General features: G+C 50.0%; 1 protein-coding gene and 1 non-coding gene across 2 annotated transcripts in view; one reads left to right on the forward strand and one right to left on the reverse strand.

Annotated features, from left to right (window-relative positions):
- FSTL4 (follistatin like 4) overlaps positions 1–22,307 on the forward strand; it is a 349,807-nt gene that overhangs the window by 216,441 nt on the left and 111,059 nt on the right. The window lies entirely within an intron of this gene.
- On the reverse strand, positions 10,518–10,644 carry LOC148093222 (small nucleolar RNA SNORA25). The gene has a single exon (XR_015714471.1). It is a non-coding gene; the product is annotated as a small nucleolar RNA SNORA25 (small nucleolar RNA).

Raw genomic sequence — 22,307 nt, forward strand, 5'->3', positions numbered from 1 at the left:
CCGAGCCTCCATCCACAGTTAGGACCGGTTGTTTCCTGGGCAGCACTTGTAGGAAATCTGCTCTTCTTGGGACCTACCTGCTGGGATTTGAAAGCAGGGGACGTGGGGGCCCTGAGGCAGGCTGGAGCTCTAGACACCTGACTGTCCATCTGTAGGGGGCAGTTTTGAATCTAAGACCCAGCAGCACGGAGGGTCATTTTATAATAAGGAAACGCATTCTGTGAAAAAGTAGCATCCTGGGAAAATTCTTTCATCTGAAAACAGGCCTTGAGAACATTTGCAAATCCATCACCCTGGCAGGCTTGACCTCAGAGAACAGGAATGAACGGAGACAGGCCAAACCCTGGGATGGGACAAAGCCTCAGCTGGACAAGCACCGGCACCGAGGGAACCCAGGGTGACTAGACATGGCCTCGGGTGGGGGAGGGCCCTTGGCACAGCCAGCCCCGGCCTCCTCCTGGTCCCCACACAGGCCCACCTCTGTCTTTGCCGTCAGAGCCCAGCCCCTGCTGTGTGATTCCTCTAATCCCCTGACTGGTAAATGGAGCCTATGGTTCAGCTTGGGCAGATTGATGTCCCCCACCCACGGTATCCACGTCCTGATCCCCAAAACCTACGAATGTGTTCCTTACTTGGCAACGGGAACCGTGCAGATACGGTCAAGTTAAGGCTGTCTAGACGGGGAGACTATCCAGATGGGCCCAGTGTAATCACAAGGGTCCTTATAAGGGGAAGAAGAAGACAGAAGTGCCAGCACCTTAATTTTAGCCCAGTAAGACCCATCTGGACTTCTGACTTCCAAACCTGTAAGATGATAAATTTGTGTTGTTCGAAGTTACTGAGTCTGTGGAAATCGGTGGAGCAGCACGTGGCCCTGAGCGAGGCCAAGGCGGGTGGGGCGGGCCAGGCGGCCGAGGTGGCTCCGGGCACCTGCACACTTGCTAAGCTGGCCGCCCCGTGTCTGGCTGGCGCCGAGCGCTCCGCGCGGAGTGCGGGCTCACTGGCCTCCCTGCGCGGGAGCCGGCAGCGGGGGGGGACTGAGGAGATGCAGTGGGGCGGCCCAGGGATGCGGAGTGACCACACAACTCTTTGCCTTTGGGGGCCTCAGTGTGGGTATCTCAGTGCCCAAGCCACCTACCTCTGCCTCATCCTGGGGGTGCTCGAGAGCGAGGCCCGAAGAGAGAAATCTTCAGAAATGAGCCAAGTAAGCAGCCCTGCCCTTAGGTGGGGTCTGAAGCCTGTGGGAGGCAAGGAGAGGGCCCTGCAGCCTGGGGGAAGGCAGCCTGCTTGTAGTTGGGTTATTAGGGGGCGGCTAAGTCCAAGGGAAGAATTCATTTTTTCGTAACAAAGGGTGATGTCTGAGTTTGAAGCATTAGCGAAAACCAGCACCTTCTAAACTGCACTCCATAAAATAGACAATGAAAGGCCCAGCTAGAAATGAGTTAGCCTAGCTCCCGACTGGGTCCACATAACTTTCTTGCTTATTGCCAGTTGTTGTTTGTATTTATGGGCATATCTTGGGCACCGGTACTGAGGACCCAGTCAGGAGAGAGCAGAGCAGATCCCCGTCCCTCGGGGATACCCTGTGTAGAGCAGCCAGGTGACAAACGGGGAGTTCTGATGGGGAAAGGCGGGGCATCGGGACAGTGTGAGCTGGAAGGAAGTGAAACACTGCCAGACATCCCACTGGCTCTTCTTGGCCCTGGTCTGAGCTACCAATACCAACCTCAGACACACCCGTGCTCTTCCTTCCTGGACGCGCCAGCCATCTGATCTGGCCACACTGACAGCGGCTACGGGGCCCCGCCTGAGGTCTGCCCTCAGCTGTCCCCCATGTGCCCAAGCCCCGCACTCATGCCCTCAGACTCCAAGGTTGATGAAGCTTCAGCTGGGCTCTGCGCCCCACTTCCTCCCTGGACTATAAAACCAACCCAAAATGGGAAAAGGGATTAAGTATGAGCGAATGCACTTTAGAATGAGCTGTTACAGGCAAGGGGCCTCCTGGAGGCCCTCAAATCTAAGGTCAGTGCCCTAGCTCGTATGCACAAAGTGACCAGAGGCTCGGCAGCTGGCAATGACCCAGCTGTGTCCCCAAGGCCGGGCTCATAGTAGACACACTGTATGTGTTGTGGTTGAATCTACGGTAAACACAAATTGTTTTGCAGTGTAAATAACCTTCCCTGACATATCTGCTTTGCAAGATTTCGCTTTTTATAGCAGGGTCCCCTGACTCTCAAGAACCTTGGGGCCCATGCCCCCATGCTTCTGTGAAAGGCCTTAGGAGTCTTCCTCTTAACAGAGAAAGAGCCACCTGTGCTGGGGTTGCCCTAGAGGCCTGGACATCACCTCACTGCTCAGACAGCTCCAGGCCAATGCTCCATCCCAAAGTGCCTCCTCCCCCCGACCTGGGCCCAAATAGGTGTCAGTTTCAAGGCCCAGGAAGAGGAAAGGGGATCTCAGACCAGCACAAAAAAGGAAATGCTGAGGCTCAAACACAAGATTAGACACCCCTTAGTGGCCATTAAAACCTACGTGGCTGGAGGGTTTCTTTGCAGGGTTTACTCTCGCGCAGCTAAACTGGGCTTTGCTCATGCTGGTTCTAAGTATCCACTAGCGCCTCGCCTGCCTCCTGAGCCTGATTATAGGTTCAGTCCCAGATAATTTAATTCTGTGCTAAGTGTTGCTTATTTGCCTTCCCTCGTCAACACTTGGTAAGCCATCTGGGAATATCTGTTCACTAGAGTGCTCAGGCATCTAGAACACTAGCTCCCTCAACTATTCTGGTGACCTGGCTCTGCAAGCTGCTACCCCCTGGGACTATGTGCTGTGTATTTATTTCCACTCTTTCACATGCAAATGACTTACTAACAGATGCTCAGGACCAGTGAAGTCTACACCACAGCAGGAGGCTGCTGAGGACAGTGGGGCTTCCCAGGTCCTACCCAAGGGTGGCCAGAGCATGACAGGAGCCAGTTGGCACAGAGCAGTCCTGAGGCCCACACCAGCATGGCAATGACATTTCCCACCTCCACGCGTGCGCGCACACACACACACACACACACACACACACACACAGTGCTGCCATCACTTGACTGCCATCAGTCTGTTTACCCTTTGGTGGAAAAACAGTGCTCCTGGGGCTGCAGGTTTCATGTAGGGAACATGAGATCTGACTGGGCACAGCCTGTGCATGGAAAAGTCATCACAAAGCCATGAGCCTGTGCCACACTAACTTAGTCATATCATTGTCTATCGTGGTCTCATTGATCACCTGCCCAGTGCCCAGCCCACTGCTAGCCTGCTGGCTGGGGTTCATCTTGGGCCAGAAGCCTGAGTCCAGTCTCTGTGCACAGGAGTGTATGTGGTCTCACTGGGGAGGTAAAATGATTTCATACCTCGTGGTAACTGGCAGGGCCAGGCGCTCGGTGACCTCAGGGCTGCTGGGGGGCAAAAGGCAGAGATACCTGGGCCTGGGATGCCCAGGATCTCCATGACTCTCTCTCCATCTCAAAACTTCAGTGCTCACTCAGCTATGAGGGCAGAGCTGGGATACTCCCAGGTCTCCCCAATACTCCCCATCCTGCTCTAAAAACATGTGAATATTGCCAGAGGGAACCCTTTTTAGGAACAGCTGATCATGTTCCCATTTGAGCAACAGAGGTTTACTCTCCTTCTAGCTCCTCTCTTTTCACCCTGGTAAGGGCTGCCCATCCAGTCCAGGGTAGCCCTACAAACTTACCACACTTTTTTCCCCCAGTATCATTTCTCTCGGCCCTTAGGATAGTTCTGCCTATAGGGGTCATTTTGCAGATAGCCAGACTAAGCTTTGTCCTGAGAGGATGAGTGACCTGCCTGAGGCCACACAGCAGGAGCAGAGCCCAGCCCCGACCCAGCCTCCCCACAGGGCAGAACCACCACGTGTTTTCACTGGTCCACTCCTGGTCTCCTGCTGGTCATTAGCTCTGGCCGATCCTCAGCAGGGAGTGAGCCAAGCAGGAGAGTACCACTGCACCACCCAGCATGTTTCTGGTTCCTGCTGCTGCTTAAAAGATCTGAACTTCAGAGACGACCGTGTAAAACCCAAGGCCCCGTGGGGAACAAAGTCCCAGCGGGTAGCATGCTTCCTTCTGCTTCTGCAGTTGTTATTTAAGACACGTGTGTGTGTGTGTGTGTGTACAGCTCCTCACAGTCTCCACTATAACACTGTCAGGTGGCAATTTTAAAATAACTTCCAGAAAGTGTTAAATCTATCATTTTATGGCTCTACTTGACCCCTACCCCACTCGATTAAGCATTGGTCCCTCGGGATATCTGTGCAGCACTCTCATTCTCACTCCAAGTTGTCAAATTTGAGAAATGACACCCCCCCACACACATTCCCACCAATCCCCAGGGAGCAGAAGGAGAGTCTTGCCTCCATTGGGATGTGAAAGGGACCCACCACGCACCCCTTCAGCCTGAGAAGCAGTCTGGTTCCAGCCCAGCTGCAGACCTTTGCTTTCTCCTCTGCAGAGGACTTATCTGTCACCAAAAATTATGTCCAGGATGACAAAAAAAAGTTCCCAGTGGCTCCTCCCACAGACCAGGGTTTACTCACAGGGTACTTCATGGTTTGGCTATATGAATAGCATTATAAAGCCTAAGAACATAAACACGGAACACTGAGCTCATCGGAATACAATATAGTATTTTTCCCAGGGGTGGGGAGAAGGGGAGACAGGAAGGTGCCTGTTTGTCTTGTGGAGTAGAGTGCAGAACTGTGCAAAAAAAGAGCAGAATCCTCATCTTTCATACCAGGATGTTCATAAGTAATGCCTAGCCCTTAAAAAACAAGTAGAATTTTTTTAGGCTAATTCCAAAGTAACCAAGTAAAAATGCTGAAAAGGATTGCCACCAGAGAAGAGAAATGGAAGGAAGGGGCAAAGAGGCTTGCTAATTTTCATTAAAAGCCCTAAGTAACTGCTGGACTTTAAATTAAATTATGGGCTTTCAATTCTTTAAATTGTGGGCTTTTATTCCTTTGTTTAAAATATAACCTTTAAAAGTATGTTAAACATTTAAAGATATAAGAAAGAGTAGAAACCACCCTGAAAGGACTAAATACTCTGAAAAAGAGCCAAATGAAACTTATAGGAAAAAATTTAATTGTCATTGTAACTGAGAAGTCAAAATATAAATTAGACAGCTGAAGAGAGAATTAATGAATTGAAAGACAGCTGGAGAAACAACCCAGAATGTAGCACTGAGAAATAAAGAGAAAGGAAATAGGAAACAAGCAGCTCAAAGGTGGATGATGGAATGAAAAGATACAATATACATCTAATAGGAGTCATAGAAGGTGAAAATGACAAGAATGAAAGAGAGGCAAAGTTTGAGGACAATGGCTGGGAGTTTTCCAGGATTGAAAAAGTACTTTCAGATTGAGAAAGTACAGTAAGCTCCAGGCAAGATGATAAAAGCAGACCCAAGATGAAACAAGTAATGACAAAACTGTACAGTATTGAAGACAATGAGAAAAGTTTAAAAACAACCGGAGACTTTAAAAAAAAAAGAAAAAAGACATACTACCTACAAAAGGACAATACTCATACTGGCAGAAGACAACAAGAACAGGTGATAGAACACAATGGACTCATGCTGCTGGCCCCAGATGGAAGGAGCGGGAATGCAGGGAGGGGCTGTGGAGAAATCTGCACACAATTTCCTTTGTTACCAAAATGAAAAGTTGATATCAGGCAGGTACTACTGCTTGCTGGTTTCCAATAGCCATCTCCTCACCTCGCTCTTTAATGGCAAAATCTCTAAGTCATCTGAACACATTGCCCTTCAGACAAAATTCTACATTGCCCAGCCTTGCGAAGTTGGTCTTACACAAAGTTCTGGCCAACAAGATGAACCAGAAGTGATGTGAGAGTTCCAGAAAATCACCTTACAGAAGAGGGGGCTTGCCCACCTCCTTCCCTTCCTCGATATTGCTGCCAGGAGGCTGTTCTGGCTAGAGCTCCAGCTCCATCCTGGACCGTGAGGCCACGGCAGGCCACACCCAGGGGATGGCAGGATGGTGAACTGGGAGGACCCCAGGTTTATGACAAGTTAGTGGAGACACCAAGCCAGCTCTGAATTTCCTGTTTCTGGATTTTTTTACATGAAAAAGATAGCAAAAACTTAAAACTTGTTTAAGTCACCCTTTTGGGGGTGCCTGCTACAGCAAATTTAATTTAACTGATGCTGAAGAGCTGTTGACTGCAGGAATGTAAACAGGAACCCAAACCTTGGGAGAAACCTTGAGAAGGAAGAGAGTAAGGGAAATGGTCGGGCCTGAGAGCCTGGGGCTGGAGGGAAGAGCTGCCTGTGACCGCAGAGCCTGGGCCCTGCCTACAGCTGCGAGTCCCCGGGGCAGGAGGCAAAGGCCGGCAGGCGGCAGCTCCAGCAGAGCAGCATCGGCCCCCAAGGGCCCTACCTCAATGCCTCTGTAACTGTCACCCTGGGTATGTACATGCCACTCTCTGAGAGAGAGAAGAGATCAGTCCACCCATGGGTTCTGTGTGGTGTGACAGCCCAGAGTCATCATCGCAGCATTGTATTTCTAAGTACTAAGCTGTGCTGGCTGTGCTGCTAGCTTCTCTGGTGCAGTGGGGTTGCGTCCTGTAGGTCAGTGGTCTCTGCACTGTTTTAGGCTCCTCAGAGAGCTGGGGCTGCAGGGAGGAGGGGACACACACACACACACACGTGCACACAGGCTTCCAAGTTGGGAGCAGCCTTGCACTACATTTTCTAGCAATTAGAAGAGCATTGTGGTTTCTTCCCTCAGGGCCACCCGCTGCTCCTCTCTGGGTTTGTGACTCTCACAGAGGCAGGGGTCTACACCCAGCCCTCCCTCTGCCAAAAGGCGTGAAGCCGTCACAAGATGCGTTTCCATTTTTGGCCTGTGAACTTGAGAAAACAATTCTGAGATCTCACTCAAATGTGATTACAAGCCCCACAAGCCCTTGCGTCCTGCTGTAACTAGCAGTTATTGAAAAGATGGTGATGACTTGGATGTTTTAATTAGCCTGATGCAGGAGCACCCTGGTTCTGCTTAGTTGAGTTGATTTCAAAGCCAGCGTGTCGTTGTTAGCCACGGTAACAGGAGCTGCATTGTTCAGGCAGTTTCCCTGCGGCGGGCTCCGTGCTAAGGACTTTCTGTGCATCACCTCACTTAATCCTCACGACTACCCAGGGAGGCGAGTTCTATTATTGTCCCCATTTTTCAGATGAGGACACTGAAGCACAGATGAGTAACTAGTCCGCAGTCCCTCCACAGGGAGAAAGCAGGCCTTGGGCGAGTCCAGGTCTGTTAGACTCAGAAGTCATGGGAACCACAGTGTGGACGACACACAGCGGAGGTCTCACTCCTGTGTACAGACTCACCATCAGGGACTGTCGCAGCCCTTTCCCCCCCCAGCTCCCACACCAGGTGGGGCCAGGGCCTCTCTAACCTGGCAGGCTTGCGGCCCTTCTCCCACGGCACAGGTCTCCTCTCTTCGGGAACCCCCACCGACTTTTATGAGGTTTAGATCATCTCCCCCAAGGAAAGGGGCCTTTAGGGACCCCAGGGCTTGCCTTTGCTGTCCCCCTCTCCCAATTCCTCTGCCCCCCTCTCCCAGCCACGTGGCCCGGTCTCCTTTCGGGAGGGGAAACAAGTCTGTGAATCCCCAGGCACGCCCCCCCCAGTTCAGCCACGGGTGCTCCGAATGCTATGGACTCCATCTCTTTATTTCTTGCTATTAAAAGCCAAGATTATAGAGCTTGAGAAATAAATTCTTTTTCTAAAAGCCTGTCATCTACAAATTGAAAGCCTTCGTTTCCAGAAAATTGTCTCTGCTGTGAGTGTCAAGAGCCAAGAATCTGATACCTTCGCATTCTGTGCACCATATTGTCCCCTGAGCCTCATGTCTGGTTTTAGTGGCAAAAGAACTTAGGACAAAAAATAGTTTGCTGAAAATGAAAAACCACCAGCCGTCATTTTGAAATATAGGCGCTCCTCGACTTACGATGGGGGTTCGTGCCGATAAACCCATCGTAAGTTGAAAATATCATAAATCGAAAGTGCATTTAATACTTGACCTACCCAACACCATAGCTTAGCCTCGCCTCCCTTAAACCGTGCTCGGGACACATACATTAGCCTACAGCTGACTTTCATCGCAAGAGTGATTGCCTTGCTCTTCTCACCCAGAAGCAGGGGACACAGATGGCCCTTCTGGAGACATGACACGAAAACACAATATCCAAAACACGCCGGCGACACAGCACGCTAGAGTGTGGGTTGTTTACCTCGTGGTCGCGCAGCTGATTGTGAGCTGAGCTCACCGCCACTTCTCAGGGTCACGAGACCAGGAAAAGATCAAAATTCGAAATACAGTTTCTATTGAGTGTGCATCGCTCTTGCACAGTCATAAAGTCAAAAAAATCTTAAGTCGAATCATCGTAACTCAGGGACAGCCTGTACTGTCCTGCTCACCTGGCTGTGGCCTAGACAAGGCTGGGCCTTGGTCTCCTTGTCTTTTGCGTGAGGAGTTGAATTTGCTGGTCTCTCGGGCCTTACCGGCTGTGACAACCCATGATTCGGGCATTCCAGCAGGAATGCCGGGGCCCTTTCCAAATGGACATGTGTGAGGAAGGGTCTCTCTCCCCTGCAATTTGAGGCAATTTGGGAAACTCAGGATCAGCCCTCGCCTTCCACACCATATGCACCAAGATTAGCCTGAGACAAATGGTCCTGCCTGCAGTGAGATGCCGGCCATCTCCATTTGCGGGGATGGAGAACTGGGGTGGTTATTGGCCTGATTCGTGAACTTGAATGAGGGCTTCTAGAAGCTATTTGTAAAATTCATTGCTGTCACTGGCTGCAGCTAAAGCATTCCATCTTCTCAGAATAAGTGATGCCACATTCCACGCATTCATAAAATAGAATGGACACTTTGAGGGAGTTGAAGCCACCTGAGATCTTTTCTAGAACAAGGTTTTCTCTATCAAATGACCATTGTACTTCTGATGGCACTTGCAGAGCAAGTTTATCTAGCTCAAAGTGTAATTTAAATTTAAAAATTGAATTAGTAAAGAAAATTAATTTCCTAAGCTACTTTTTTATGCCCTTGGGAGAATTTGACTAATACGCTCACTTCCAAACCTCAGTTTGGTTATCTATAAGCTGGGGGTAACACCCCACACTCTACTTGCCCCCGAAGGCTGCTGTGACTCTCAGTAAGTCAATGCACAAACTGGCTTTAGGGCATTCACAGCTGCAGAGGGAGAAAGGGCACTCCATCCTGACGACAGGGGTCACCTGTGGCAGCTCTAAGTCTGTGTTGAGCCCACCAGGCCGTCGTTTGTTTGCTGCATTAACTCCTTGGTCCACAAGGTATTTTTCATTTGTTGCTGACCAGGAAACCCCTGGAACTATGGCCTCCAAGTTTCACGGGCAGAGCTGGGGTCTGTAAGGTCTGTGCTGGGTTGGGGTGGAGGCCGACTGCTCTGGATGTGTTTTGGCCTCTTAATGGCTCATTTTCTCCAGAAGCTCCAGGCAAGTTTGAGCAAGTGTATCTAGATCAAAGTGTAATTTAAATTGGTGCTCAGGTGGCTGGCCAGCCCACCTGTGACCAGCCGCTCTGAGCCAGAGCGTCTAGGTGACATTGCTACTGCTGCTGTTGCTAATGAAGGCTCTGACCGGGGTCATCAGAGCAAGGCCAGCTCCGTGTGCGGTGCAGTGTGTATTTTTGCCTTCTGGTGCTGGGAGACTCAGAAGTCCGTGGGGGTAGATAGGCCTGGCTCTGAGGTCCAGAGCGCTGTGTGTGAGGGGCTCATGGGAGGGGTCTCAGTTCTTTCTAGTCAGGCGTTCCTTGGGAGCTCTTTTCAAACCAGAACTTTGGGTTAACTAGAACACCTACCCCCCTGCCGTGTTACAGGGGAGGCTTTGCCACAGGGATGCACATCCAAAAAGGAGGCTGTTCCTGCATGTGTCATACTGGAGATCATACTACATATAATTCTCTGTGCTGTGAATTTGTGAAACTCAGCATGGAGGCAGTGCTGTGAGGGGCCGCTTGCAGTGACTATCTTCCTAGAAGTTACGATGGTTGGTCTGCGCGGCCTCCAAGAATGGAGTTCTTCTGGCTCTGCCACTTCCCACACCTGTGAACGTGAGCAAGTGTCTTACATTCTTTGAGTCTGTTTCATCTCTAGAAGGGAAAATAAGACCCTGGCTGGTGGGCTCAATGGTTAGAGTGTCGGCCTGCCTACCAGAAGCAACCAATTGCTATGTCTCTCTCACATGGATGTTTCTCTGTCTCTCTCCTCTGTCCCTCCCACTTCTTGGGTGAAGGTTAAAAAAAAATTTTTTTTAATAGAATAAAAAATAGGGCTGTTTGGGGAATTAAGTAAGACAAATGGAAATAAAGCAGCTATGAAATACCCGGCTCTGAGCAGGCCCTTAATGGACAGTAAGGGCTGGTTGTTGTTTTTTCTATCTTTCTAACTCTTGTATCTCCTCAGGAAAACACAGCGCTATTGAGTGTCTATTATATCCTGTGGAGAACTTCAATCTTAGGCCACAGTGTTAAGAGCTCCTGGTTTTGGTCCCATAAACTCTCTTTGAAATGACCTATTTGTTTTTGTTTTTATTAGTTAATAATTGTCTTGTTCAGGGCCCTCTTGAGAACCAAGTTGAGGAAATATATGGTGCTGATCTGACCTCAAGGAATTGAAAGTCCAGGAGGATTTGCTTCCTTATATTACAAATCACTGATTTGATTCTTGACTTCAACTACTCTACTTTTGATTCCCTGTAAATTATTCTTCATTTCAGTTAGTGTATCACTCATTTCTGACTGGTTCTTTCTTATGGTTTCTGTGTCCTTTTTCATGCTGTTGAAGTTCTCACTAAGTTCCTTGAGCATCCTTATAACCATTGTTTTGAACTCTGATAGCTTGCTTGCCTCCATTTCATTTAGATCTTTTTCTGGAGATTTCTCCTGTTCTTTCATCTGGGACTTATTTCTTTGTCTCCACAATTTGGCTGCTTCCCTATGCTTGTTTCTATGTATTAGGGAGAGCTGATATGTCTCCCAGACTTTGTAGAGTGGCCTTCTGTAGTAGGAGTCCTATAGGGCCCAGTGGTGCATCCTCCTCAGTCAGCTGAGCTAAGGCTCCAGGTGTGCCCCTCTGTGGGTTGTGTGCACTGTCCTGTTGTAGTTGAGACTTCATTACTGTTGGCGTGTTACTGGGAGGGATTGACCCCCCAGGCTGATTGACTGCAAGGAAAGCCTACAACTACATTGAAGGAGCTTCTGTCCAGGAGTTGACCCTACGAATCAGGACTTGCTTCAGTGGGGCTTTGGAGCTCACCAAGTCTTCCCCTTGAGTGTGTCACTCTTGAAGGTGGTAGGGTTGTAATCTGGTGTGGTCTGAAGCTGTGTACCAGGTGCCCTGGCTCTGCGGCCTCCAAGGGGATGCAAGGTTAGCCACTGCCTATGGCCTGCCTGGGATCTCCCATCTTGAGCTACAGAGCCATCTGCAGATGGCTACTGCTTGTGCTGGGCTTAGAGGTACCCAGGAGAAGCCGAGCTGTGAACCAAGGCCAGCTGCTGCTGGTCCAGGCCTGCAGTCACTTAGCAAGAGATACAGAATATGCAGAGGCCAGATGCTGCCTGTTTGAGATACTTTAGGAAAGTCCAAAGCATGTGTCAAGAGAGGCCAGTTGTATGGAAAAGCCACTGGAAGCAGCTTGGGTGGGCCTTCAAGCTGGATGACGGGGTCTCAGGAAGTCACCAGGGTGGGAGGGACAATATGAGCCTGGTTGATGGAGTCTCAGGTATGGCACCTGCCTGCTGCCTCTGTAAGGGAAAGCTCGGAAAAGGAACTGAGCTTCTTTGGCCTCTTCCAGCACTTCTGTCTGGCTGAAAGCTGTCCCCCAGCTCTCGCCCTAATGTCAGATCATTCAGTCCCTCCTCATATGTCCCTTGTTCCTTTCAAGCTGCTGCCCCAGTGCTAGAGCTCAGAGGGAGTGAGTCCAAGTAAGTCCTTGCACAGACCCTTTAAGAGGAACGCTTGGGACTCTGGCAGCCCTTCATCTCAGTCAACCTCAACCCTCCCTGGTTTTTACAGCCAGAAGTTGTGGGGACTACTCTTCCTGGCTCTGGAACCCTGGGCTGGGGGGCCTAGTTTGGGGCTGAGACCCCTTGCTCCTCAGGGGACCTCTGCAGCCAAGATATCCTTCCCAATTTTTTTTTATTGATTAATTTGAGAGATGGGGGGAAGATGGGGAGAGGGGGGGGGGGAAAGAAAGAGGGAAACATCCATTTGTTTTTCCACTTATTTATGCATTCATTGGCTGATTCTCATATGTCCCCTGACCAGGGATCAAACCTGCAACCTTGGCATATCAGGAGGATGCTCTAACCAACTGAGCTACCTGGCCAGGACCCTCCCAATTTTTATCTGTCAGATGTGGGTGTAGGACTAGTCTGTTCCGAGTCTCTGCCCCTCCTACCAATCTTGATGTGGTTTCTTCTTTAAATCCCTAGTTGTAGGACTTCTGTTCAGCTAGATTTCAGGTGGTTCTGAATAATGGTTGTTCTGTAGTTTAGTTGTAATTTGATGTGGTTGTGGGAGGATTCAAGAACCGCATTTGCGTATGCTGCCATCCTGACAGGAAGTCCTGACTGATTGATCGTAGTGCATTATTTAAAGTTTTGCTTTTTTGTTTTTCTGGTATGCATATTTTGCTTTCAAAACTTTTTAAAAATTAGGCCACATCAAACATCTGAAGAGTTTCTATCCAACTATCTTTCATAGGCTATCTCGTGCTTTTAAGAATCCACAGCCTTTTCTGTTCAGTGCCTTTTACTGTATTTTTATCTGTTCTCCAAAGATTGCAGTTTTGAATTGCTCAATATATTTTCTCAGCTGCAGATGTCAATGTATTTATGTAATGAAAGTGCCAATAGGTGTGTACATATCTGGAATTAGCATAGAGATGATAAAGACAGTTCAGTGTTGATCAATAATCATATTTGATGTGGGTTTTTTACTTTGCTTCTCTCAACCATCCTGTACTTTGATATTTATTACCACCCACTGAGATGCTGGCCTTGACTAAATAGAAGTTGCTGGAGGAAATTCACAATCTAGCGATTGAATTCAAGTAGCATTGCTCTCAGAATGACAACTCGGAATTAGGTCTTGCAGAGTAAATAGAAACCCAGTAAGTGGGAAGTCTTAATAAAAATGTCTCTTACTGCCTTGAACACAACAAAATAAACATCACTAAACTGCAGCCTCCAGTAATAAAAACTTTATGTTTCAACTGTAGAGTCAGAGTCATCCTTCAATCAAACGTGCTAAGCAGTTTGACCAAAAAGTGTATTTTTGACATGTGTGGTTTTAGAAGATCTGAGATGGCCAAAACTCAATGTTGAAAAAGGATGACACAGTGCTTTGAGAAGTCCCCTGGATTCCACATTCTGTTAAGTTCCAGGGCTGCTCAAGTGTTCCTGGAACAGACAGGTGACTCTGGGCCAGCCTCCCAGGGAGCCCAGGTGCCAACCAGCCTTGGGTAGTCTCCACATCTGTGCTGCACCCAGCCCTCTGTTGGCCCAGCTCGTGTCCTGGAGGAGAAATTCCACATCCAAGCAAGCCTCAGCCCCCTCTGTTCTCCTCACAGAGGATTCAGAGGGTAAGTCCAGATACTTTTTTTTTTTTCCCAGAGTTGTTAAGGAAATCTATGCCCTGCTTTACTTCTTGCTGATTGAAATAAAATGGATTTTTCTAGGATGGGTGGCCTGAGCCCTCATTATAATGCATAATAATGACCCATATGACATGAGCAGCTTTCATCTTGATAGCTGTCAGAGTATTCCCCGGCCTATTCCTCCTCAAGAGAAAGGAAAGGCCCCAACCCCCTCCAGCCCCGTGAGCAGGGTAATGACAGGCACTGGGGCTGTCCGGGGCGGGTGGGGAGCAGCTCGCCTTGCACGGTGGGGACTATGAGCAATCAGAAACAAGCATCTTCTGGGAGACTGTTGCAAAGGCCAGACGGTGTGATGCGTGTTGTGACTGCCGTATGCAAAAACATGCAGGAGGGAAAGAGACAAAGGGAATACGTAGAAATACAGGCGGCCTGTTGCTAGAGGTTCAAAAATTACTGGTGACTATTTTTTCTTTTGCCAAATTTTCTTATAATCCCCATGAAAGGGGAACTCTGGGGGCTACAATATAGTTACGGTAGAACCCCCTTATCAGCAGTTTGACTTTCCACTGTTTTCGATACCTGCAGTCAATGACAGTCTGAAAATATTAAATGGAAAAATTCCAGCAACTAAAAATTTCTAAAGTTCTAAATTGTGTGCCTCTCCGAGTACTGCGGTGAAATCTCACAGCATCCTGCTCCGTCCCGCACAAGGGGAGCCATCCCTTTGTCCAGCTTATCCGCATGTAGACGGCCCCCGCCTGTTTCAGGTCAGCTGCCGCGATGTCACAGTGCTTGTGTTCAGGTCACCCTCACTTTACCTAGTATTGCTATATTCACATTATTTGTATTACAGTCGAATATAACTGTTCTATTTTATTATTGTTGTTGTTAATCTCTTACTGTGCCTAACTTATAAAGTAAACTTTATTATAGTTATGTATGTACAGAAAAAAACCCATAGTATATACAGGGTTTGCACCTTCAGGCACCCACTGGGGATCTTGGAATGTATCCCCTGTGGATAAGGGCGGGGGGACAATGTAACTGAATTTAATGGAAGTTTTCCCAGTGTCTTGAGCTCTTTATAATTTCACAACTAAATGAGCCACAGGACAGCACAGGGTGAGACTCGGCCACACTGCCTGGGTTTGGACCCTCCTCTCTCCGGTGGACGAGGGGGGAACACCCCAACTACTCACAAACCCAGCGCAATGGAAAGAACACGTGCCCTCTTTTGTCAAAGAGAATGAGCTCCCCAGACACCGTTACTGAGCTGGGGCCTCGATGGGACGCACAGGGGTCTCCGCAGACCTGATGGGGCTGACGACCCCCAGGCAGCGGGCTGAGGACCGGGGCCCCTCAGCTGCCCCGGCCCCGCCCCGCCCCGCCCCGGGCAGCCCTACCTAATGCTGCCTCCCTTCTGCCCGCTGTCGCGGTCAGGGCTGCCGGAGGACCCCTCCCCACTGCCGCCCCGGGTGCGCGTGCTGTCTCCGTGTTATCGCCGTGTTCTCATTCTGTGCGCGCGAGCGTGTCGTGGAAGCACAGGGGCCCGTGGTGCTGGGCCCGCGCACGGCAGAGAGGACATTTGTGGGCGGCTCTTGGTTGGGGTGTTCCTGGGCGCCTGGACCCAGAGACGCACAGCCCCTGCCGGAGCCAACAGGCAGAAGCCGACTCCAGATGTTTTTCCTTCCCCGGTGTGAGGGGTAAAATGCAGCAAGTTGACACTTGCCGACTTAGCGGGGCTCTGTGGGTGGAAGGCGGCCGTGCGCTCATCCCGGGATGCGTTACACAGGAGCTCCACGCTTTCCTTGCCAGTGTCTTTGCTTTATAGCAAGGGTGCCTTTTTGTTTACTCTCTTCTCTGATTCTGAACTGTGCTCAGAATCTGCCCCTTTGCTCCTTTGGACCCTCACAGGCCCCTCCTCAAATTCACTTCCTACCCCTGGCCACATGGGGTTCAGCACCTTTGTCCCTTCTGGTTCCAAGCCTGCCATTTCCTGAGCTTTGAGCGGCAATACCAGAGACTCTTCAGATCTGCCTTCCCCTTGGGCAGTTCTTGCCAGCCTTCTTTCCTGCCCACTTGTCACCTGGTCCCAATCTCCCCACCAGTTCCTGGGACTCCTGAGGGCACCCCTCTGCTGAGTAAACTGCCACAGCCAGAGATGAGGTGGCTCAGGCCGTGGGGAGGTCACACAGGGAGCCATGGGTACCTGAGGGTCAGTGCTGGATCAGGCACTAGGCATTCTCCTGTACCTGGTGCAGGGACCCGCACTCTTGTGGGCCCGGGGCAGGGGTAGACTGCAATGCACTGGAGACCTGCAGTGGGTCACTAAGATGGGTAGGTACTCTTATTGTTCTTGCTCCATGGATGGGGTTCAGAGAAGTTAAATGGCTTACCTAAGGCTGCACAGCTTGCAAGTGGTAGATCCGGGGTCCATGCCGAAGGCTTCCTAGAGGAAGAATGCTTCACGGTGGGCCTGGAAGGGCAGACGGGCTATGGACACACAGAGAGCAGGGCATGGGACGGTGGTACCGAGGTGGCAGGATTAGAGCTTGTGCAGGTGTTGGTAGCTGGGGTGCTCCACTTGCAGGTAAGACCGAGAGATGGGAAGGAGGTTTCCTCACTGAAAGGTCTCCATGCTGCTTGTCTCACCCTCTGTTCCTTCACTCACACACACACTCACACACTCACACGCACACACACACACTCACACATACATTCACGCACAACTCACATACTCATACACACCCTCTCACACACACACATTCACACATCGGCTTGGCAGGGAGCCCTGCAACCATATGCGAGTGAAATGCTGGAAGAGGCCATGAGCTTTCTTTGTGCGCTGAGGTGTGAGAGTCGGGGGCTGAGCTGGCTAATAGCCGGCTGGGTAAAGATAGTCATCTTGGCCTTGTCGTAGGCCTAGGGCAGGTAAAGCAAATGTCATTGAATCCTGCACACATTTTTACTGTCTTCTCCAGCAGTGTGGGGGAGAGGTAATGGCTGAAGAAGCTGTCCAGGGAGCACTGTCTTCAGAGCCCTGGGTCTCTCTCCCTGGCCATGTGACAGGAGCATAAACAGGCTGGTGGTTCCCTGGGCAGTAACTTCAGAGGACCTTCAAGTGTCACACATCTGGACCCAAGCAGTGGTTCTCAAGTCTGGCTATGCTTCCGAGGGCTTTCAGAGTAGAGGCCTGGGCCCCATCTCAAAAGGGCTGGTAAGACTGAGACCCAAGTAACCCTTATTTGTCCGTCTGTCTCAGGGATAGACTATACATTTTTGCTAAGTTATCTGAGTGAGTTATTTTATTCCTTTTTTATGTCACGAGAAAACCCACATCATTGTTTTATTAATGTATTTGCAATTACCACATAATAATTTCCAGTTTATTGTGGTTCATGATACAGAGGCGCTTAATCGAATATCTGCATGATTGGGCCTTTAAGTTCTCTGGGGCCAGAAGCTTCTCCCATCAATTAAGCTTCAAAGAAATGAGTTTTAGGCTCATCTGCAACTGTGTATTTATGTTTCTTTGATGGCTCCCCTGCCTTCTCCTGGTGTCCTTAGGGAAATGTGGAGTGGGGTTTGGTGTTTATTAGCAGTATGCAGAGAACAGGTTTATAACGGTCATTACAAAATATTAATGTGCCTGCTTTGAGGTAGCACAATTTCTGTTTCCATTAAAGTCACTCATGGGTGCCCCCACCACAGTGCCACCTGGGAGAGGGATGTTTATCCTGGGCCCTGAGACCAAGGCCCTGGAGGCGTTTCTTCTGGAAAGAGATTGAACTCCCAGAGCCTTCCATGGACCTCACAGTCACCACCCACACTCGAGGTCTTGGGAATCTGACCATTAAAATGCAAAGAGGATTTCCCTGCCACCCAGAGTGTTCCTCCTCTGTGCCGGGTGATGTGCCACCCTGGGCCGACTCTGACAACAACCCTGGGGACAGAGGCTATGAGCCCCCTGTACAGATGAGGGAACAAGGCTCGGGAGAGAAGACCTGAGATTCCAGCACACAGGCGCAGCTCTGCTGCACACACATCCAGAACACGAGTGCATGGGACAGGCGGACACCCAGCCTCTGGCCTGTTCTGTGAGCCCAAATGAGGGAAAATTAAAAGTATAAAAGAGATAGTTTACAATATCCAAGATTTAGAAGCAGCTCAAGTGCCCGTCAGTAGATGAGTGGATAAAAAAGCTGTGGTACGTTTACCCAATGGAATACTTCTCGGCCCTAAAAAAGAAGGAAATCTTACCTTCTGCAACAGCATGGATGGGCCTGAAGAGTGTTATGCTAGGTAAAATTCACCCGTGAGAGAAAGACAAGCACCATATGATCTCACTAGTGAACCTAGTGAACAAAATAAACTAATAAACAAAATAGAAATAGACTCCTGGATACAGAGAATGGACTGACAGCTGCCAGGGGTCGGTTAGAGGGGGTGTTGGGAGGCTGGGTGAAACAGGTGAAGGGGTTAAGCAAAAAGAAAAAACTCGTAGACACAGACAACAGTGTGGTGATTACCAGAGGGAAGGGGGTGGAGGTGTGTAGGAGAGGGCAAAGGGGATGTAAATGGTGATGGAAGGAGACTTGGCTTTGGGTGGTGAGCACACAATACAGTATACAGATGATGTATTATAGAATTGTACACTTTAAACCTATATAATTTTATTAACCAATGCCACCCCAATAAATTCAATAAATTTTTTTTTAAGTAAAAAGAGCCCTGGCCAGTGTGGCTCAGTCGGTTGGGCATAGTCCTTGCACCAAGAGGTCGCTGCTTCGATTCCAGGTCAAGGCACACGCCCGAGTTCGGGCTCCGTCCCCACTCGGGGGCATGCCGGAGGCAGCCCATCAGTGGTTCTCTCTGGCCTCGATGTTTCTCTCTCTCCCCCTCTCCCTTCCTCTCTCTCGAAAATCAATAAAAACATAGTTTTAAAAAAAAGTAAAAAGAGAACTGACTTCAGTCCCCATACACACTGAGTGGGGCTCCCTCCCCCATCACTGAGAAACTTGGCTATATGAGCAGGGAGAAGAATCTCCCGAGACCTGCTGCCATTTTAAACATAATCACTGCTGGTCTTCCACGCAGCAGCCCCACTTCCAAGCCAGCAGATGCACTCATTTTATATTTACTTTTAGTCCCACACTATTTACTGTGACCCATTAGCTCTACTAAGCCATTTAAAAGCCATAATCACGGCCATTTGCTCAGGTGGATGTGACCCAGATAAGTGGACCCAGATCCACTCCTTGAAGATGCCATGGGCTCCAATTCCATGCTAATGCCCCCAATTAATCACTCAGAGCCAGCGGCCACCGGGTGGTATGCACACAAATCAGTAGCAGGAGGCTTTCAGGGCTGTGCTCCTTTGCCATTCCCCCAACCTCCACCTCCTCCCCCAGCTGGACAGCCCAGCTTTGCTGGTGGGGAGGGGAGTGGGGAGGCAAGGGTGTGTTCTGGGGCCTCCAGATGAGGGGGGTGCCGCCGATGGCCAGGGTTCAGAGCTCTTTGCCCCGTGCCTCTTTGGCCTGTGTTCAACCTGAGATGTAGAGTTACTGTAAGCCTGGCAGTGATTCACATGCTCATGAGTTCACAGAGCAGGGAGGAGCCACGTCGTTGCCATCTCTGCCAAGCCAAGTTCAGAATGATTATAAATTATCTCCCTCTGCTCCTTCAGTGTCAGTCAGGTTGCTTGGGATTAATTAGTTCATCCCCAGCTGCTAAGCACTCCTTGTGGGCATGGTGGGTAAAGTAACTGCAGAGAGGGTGCACCCCCTTCTTTCCCCAAGGCTCCTGCTGTCTGGCCGGTGTGCGCTGCACACTGGGAAGAGAGTTAGCACCATAGGGGAGTTAATGTTGCAAGTCAAGTGCACGGTCTGAGCCCTGATTGCCACAGAAAGGGGGAGGGGAGCTGGCCAGGGATGGCTTTCTAGGCGATCTGTACCCAGAAGGGGAGAGGACTCTCACAGGGAGGGCATTTCCCATAGAGGAGACTAACTCCACCAGCCCTGGTGAGGCTGGGCCTGCAGGGGAGTCAGGCATAGTTGGACCACGAGGTGAGGTTCCAGAAGGGTCCATCTTGATCCTTTCAAAGCAGGTGACCCTCAGTGCCCATTTTCTGGGCCACAAGAGCCAACAGCCAGGGCGATGACAGTCGAGTCTTAGGCTGAGCCCTCATTTCAGTCCTTGAAACCTTGGGAGCCTAGGAGGTGAGCAGAGCCTGAGGGACCAGATAGGCTGCTGCTGCTTCACATGGTGACCCTCTCCTGTGAGTCCCCCACTCCCTCCTCCATGTCCCCAGGTCTGTGCCTGGCCAAGGACAAAGACCCCACTGAAATCAACTTATGTCTTCCAGATGTTGGGAAACATCAGGTTATCTCTATTAAATAAGCATAATATTGAAGCATAACATGTACAGAAAATGAATAAATCATAAGTGTATAGCTCAACGAATTTTCACAGAGAATATACCTTATGGCCAGCACCCACATCAAGAAATAGAATCTTACTAGCACCCAGAAGCGCCCCACACTATGCCCCACTCAAGTCCCCGCCCAAGTGCTAGTCAGTTTGCCTTTTGCAAGAAGAGAAGACCTGACAAATCAGAGAAGTGACTAAAGCCAACACTGTCACTTAGAGGAGGCCCCAGGAAGAGGGGGTACCCAGGGAAGAGAGCAGAGATGAGAGGGTTAAGAAAAGCTCTGAGTAAGTGTGGCAGACACAGGCCAACTATGACATGAGCACCTCACTTGGAACACAAAGCTACTGTTAAGAAGTTAATAGTACCAGTTGCAATATCAACTAAGAACTTGAAACATTTCTAGGCTCTACACCCAAAAAAGGAGAGATTTTTGAATGGAAGCAGTAAAACCATCAGTGGAGTAGAGATAGAGATCTCCTGTTGGCCTCCTCCTCCCTTGGGTGATGACCTGGACCTGGGTGGGGCCTGGGCCTTCCAGTGCCCCAGAGGTCAGACACGGGGCGTTGGAGGCCCTCTCGGTTCAGGCCAGGGTCCAATGCACACCACCCTTCCCAAGGGCATCTGTACTCCAGTGGCTCTGACTGAGGGCCCTGAAGAGCATCCTGCAACATGGGGCTTTCAAAATTTTCTTTCCCATCACTCTCAGCACCACCCTCCACCTGACACAGGTCAGCCTCTGGCTCCCATGTAAATGTCCTCACTGAGTGTGGCTCTGCTCCCCCGGAAGGGACACTGGCCCTGGGGATTGGGTGGCTATAGGTCACTTCTCTCAGTTGGAAACTGAAACCCCTATCCTTGTGGATCCCGATTTTTCCAGGCACTGGGTGAGGGTCAGCCCACACCCCAGATCTCTGAGCCAAGGCCGTTGGCAGGAAAAGTCAGGACCCGCCATTGTGTTTGTGATAATAAGATTTGCCCAGGAAGTGGCCCTCAAGTCTGGGCAGGGCTTTAACATCTTCCCCTGCCATAGAAAACCCTCTCCTCTCCCCATCACAATCCCCTTGCTCCTTCCCCACAGCTTTATTTACCTCTCATGGGGTTTCTTACAAGAGCTGAAAGACTGGAATTAGAAGAGAAGGGAGGTGGAACTGGGTCAGGCAAGGCCCTCAAGAATGTGGGCACAAAATCCAGGTAGGCAATAGGCCAGCTCCACCACCAATGCCCTGGCCCCAAGGCAGGTTCTTACTGTTCCTACAGGCCTCCATTTCCGTATCAATAAAGTGAGGCTGTATCATTCCAAAGCCTTTACCCCTGCTCTTGGGGCTGTAACCTATGATTTGTGCCGGGTGGGCTGTGTAGGCATCTCTAAGATGCAGATAGGGTGGGGCTGAGCTGCTGGCACAGGACCAGTGTCACTGGGCTGCACACCCAAATCCTGTGGGTGCATGTCTGTCTATCCATCTATGTGTGTAACGACATTTTATCCAGTGTCCTCTGCATGCAGCCTCAAAAGCCATGAAAGAGTGTCTCACCCCACGCTCTTGAAAATCTTCCCAGGACACTATTACTCATCAAACAGACCACCTTTAGTGGGGAAAACACAAATCAAGGTGAAAGTGGGATCACCGTATTTAATCAGTGGCTCCTGTTTTTATTAGGAGCCATGAGCATCGAGTGGCATTTGTTGAGTCTCACCAGGTGGTTTGGCCTTTGGCGTGGAAAGTTCTTTATGAAATTTTTAATCACCTTTTCAAAGCCCAACTCAAAAGAAGCAGGTAAACATTCCCCAGCCTGAGGCAAAGCGTGCGAATCGTGACACATGCAGGCTGTGCCTTACTCACAGGGACACACACAGGGCACCTGCCCGGGGTCTCAGGTGTGAAGAAATTCAAGCTGTGGGCCACTGGCCCCACCTGTCTGCCCCCAGGTGTGCTCCTGGCTGTATGCATTCTCCTTAGGAGCATCCTGGAGGGTCCCTGTCGCTCCCATCCCCTGTGGATCCTGAACCCTCTTAAAGCATCCGATTTCTTTTTCATGCCAGATAAGGCATGAAGAGACCATTGTTGGGATCAGAGAACTTATGTACAAGGGTAGCCAAGAGGGCCTAACAACTTCCCAGCTTGTGAATCTACTAAGAGTCAGCGTGTC

Source organism: Miniopterus natalensis, chromosome 4 (assembly GCF_054644295.1).
Source record: "Miniopterus natalensis isolate mMinNat1 chromosome 4, mMinNat1.hap1, whole genome shotgun sequence".
NCBI classification, from domain to species: domain Eukaryota; kingdom Metazoa; phylum Chordata; class Mammalia; order Chiroptera; family Miniopteridae; genus Miniopterus; species Miniopterus natalensis.